The sequence below is a fragment of the Felis catus genome, chromosome C1 (assembly GCF_018350175.1).
Source record: "Felis catus isolate Fca126 chromosome C1, F.catus_Fca126_mat1.0, whole genome shotgun sequence".
NCBI classification, from domain to species: domain Eukaryota; kingdom Metazoa; phylum Chordata; class Mammalia; order Carnivora; family Felidae; genus Felis; species Felis catus.
In genome coordinates, this window is record NC_058375.1 from 41,831,882 (window position 1) to 41,835,228 (window position 3,347).

Below are 3,347 nucleotides of genomic sequence, written 5' to 3' on the forward strand. Positions count from 1 at the left end.
TATTTGTTGATAGACATTTCGGTTGTTTCCAGGTTTGGAATATTATGAATGAAGTTGTTATGAACATTTTTATACAAGTTTTTTGTTTGCAGACCTGTTTCATATAATCCACATAGTCATAATCTTGGAATTGCTGGGTTACAAAGTAAGTGCATTTTTAACTTTACAGACATTCCCAGACTGTTTACCAGAGTGGTTTTACCACTTTACATTCCCACCAGCAATATATAAGAGTTGCTCCATAGCCTCTTCAACATTTGGTATCATCAGCCCTTTTAATTTTAGCAATTCCAGCAGGTAGGAAATGGTATCTCTGAGTTCTAATTTGCATGCCTCTGATACCTAATAATATCGCACATTTTCATATGCTTATTGGCCGTTCATTTATCTTCTTTTTGAAGTATCCATTTAAGTCTTTGCCCAGAGGCAACATTGTAACTCCATGTTCCAATTCAAGTAAATGTGTTAACATGAATCTCTATGACAACTATCCTAGGTCCAACTTCTAAGATTAATTCTGAATTCTTTTTTTCTTTTTTTTTTTAACGGGGTTTGAACTCACAACCCTGAGATCAAGACCTGAGCTGAGGGGCACCTGGGTGGCTCAGTCGGCTAAGCGTCCAACTTCGGCTCAGGTCATGATCTCGCGGTCCATGGGTTCAAGCCCTGCGTCGGGCTCTGTGCTGACAGCTCAGAGCCTGGAGCCTGTTTCAGATTCTGTGTCTCCCTCTTTCTTTGACCCTCCCCTGTTCATGCTCTTTCTCTGTCTCAAAAATAAATAAATGTTAAAAAAAAAATTAAAAACAAAAACAAAACAAAACAAAGACCTGAGCTGAGATGAAGAGTCGGACATTTAACTGACTGAGCCACCCAGGCATGCCTAAGATTAATTCTGAATTCTAAGAGGTGAAGACTTGTCCTGAATTTGTCATCTGGATGACTTCAAACTTCCTTCTATGCTCCCTTAGAATTCTCCCTCAGGAGAGATCCCTTCTTTAATAATAACTGGGGATTAGAAGAAGCAAATTTTCAACACTTCACTGTACAACTTGCCTGAATTCAAAACACTTCCAAATGGTACAAACTGTCCATTTCTAATGTCAAGTTTTGCTCCCAACAGAACTATGCTTAAGACAGAACTGACAGGACAAAAGGCCTTTAATCATGGCAACTTATTAGTCTTATTTCAGTTCTCCTTTGTTTAGCACCCCCGAGGTTTTACATACCAGAGCAATGCACCACGTTAATATTCAAGGTGAGAGGTGTGCTTTTTTTCTGTAATGGGGAAAGGTGAATAGTGAAAAGGGAGGTGGGAATGATATTTCTGGGTAAATCTTTTTTTTTTTAATTGTGATAAAATATATGCATAAAAGTTACCACTTAACTTCTAAGTGTACAGTTCTGTGACATTAAGTACATTAACATTGTTGTGCAGCCATCACCAACATCCATCTCCAAAACTTTATCATCTTTCTCAACTTCAATTCTGTAAATGCTAGCTCCCCATTCCCCCTCCCCCCTGTGAACCACATTCTGCTTTGACTATGAATTTGACTGGTATCTCACATGAGTGTAATCATACAATATTTATTCTTTTGTGATTGGCTTGTTTTACTTAGCATAATGTCTTCATGGTTCATTGATGTTGTGGCATGCATCAGTCCTTCCTTAAGACTGAATAACATTCCACTATATGCATACATCACATTTTGTTTACCCATTCATCCATCGATGGACCCTTGAATTGCTTCCATCTTTTGGCTATTGTGAAAAATGCTATGAACATGGGTGTGCAAATTATCTATTGAAGTCCCTTCATTCAATTCTTTTGAGTATGTAGCCAGAAGTGGAATTGCATTATATGGCAATTCTATGTTTAATTTTTTGAGGACTCCTGGGAAATCACTTTTAAGAAAATGAAGATCTGGATATCAATTCACTGAAGTTTCTGTGTCCATGTCTCTCTGGTAAAGTCTTTATGTAACCCAGATTAAATACTCCTGTTCTGAGTCACACCTTAGAACATAAGGGAGGTAATGCAATGTGTGGTGTGAAAAAGCAGGAGTTTGGAATAAGATACGTGTAGTGAGAATCCAGTATTTACTTAACTCTAGAAACTGTGGGCAAGCCATTTCCCTCTCCATAGTTTCCTATTCCATGAATGAGGCTAACAATGCCTGTACTATAGAACTATAAAGAGAACGGATAAAAAGAACCTACCATAAGACGTTGACAATTCACTTGAAACTACATTGTTTGGAGACCTGGCTACAGGCCTAGGATCTCTGCCCTGGAGAAGAATGACCACCTGGTGACAGCCACAGATAGAGAATTATAATATAATGTAGTGTGGTGCCGGGACAGATGTGTTTGCGGGGGGATACGGGGACACATTATTCTCATGAGTAGGGTCAGGAAAGACTCTCAGGAAGAGATGGCAGTGGAAGCAAGCCAAGCAAAGACACAAAAGCATAAAAAAGCATATCCTGGGGGGAATTTGAAGCAATTTGGTGTCACCACAACACAAAATGCAAAGACATGAATGGGAACAAATGTGGTTGACAGAGCAGGCAGCTTCTTAAAGGCCATGGTAAAGATTCTTTCTTCTGTGCCTTGGTTTCATTGCATATTTCAAATTCTTCTGTAAAATGGGGATTGTTATATATCTTTTCTTTTTTAAAAGTTTATTTTGAGAAAGAAAGCAAGCAGGGGAGGGACATAAAGAGAGAGAATCCCAAGTAGGCTCTATACTGATGCGGGGCTTGAACCCATGAACCGTTGAGGTCATGCTGTGAGCTGAAACCAAGAGTTGGACACTCAAACAACTGACCCACCCAGGTGCCCCTATACCTTTCTCATAGGGCTGTTAGGACTATAAACACATGAACTGGGATAACATACACACACAGCACTTAGAAGAGTGCCTGGCACATACTGAGGCCCAAATATTTCCTTATGTTAATACTATTTTCTTGAGGTGGCAAGAAAGGCTTTAAGCAGGGGAGTGACACTGTCACATTTGCATTTTGGAAAGATCACTGGGGAAAGCAAGGAGGATGGACTGTAGGAGAAGAGAATACTGGAGGTAAGTAGGCAAGTTAAGAGCCTGTCACAATAAATCATGTACGAAGTAGAAAAAGCCTGCTCTACCTGAAAACAGTGACAGTGAGGAGAGAGGGAATCCAGCTATTTAACTAGCAGAAGACATGAGTTCTGATGCCCATGTGAATGTGGGAGAAGCAGGAGTGGGAAGAGTCCTAGATTAGGCCCTCAAGCCTAGTCTTCTTCCTGAAGTGATCTCCATCCCTCCCTCCATTCTCTAGTAACAAAAAGGCCATCACAACACA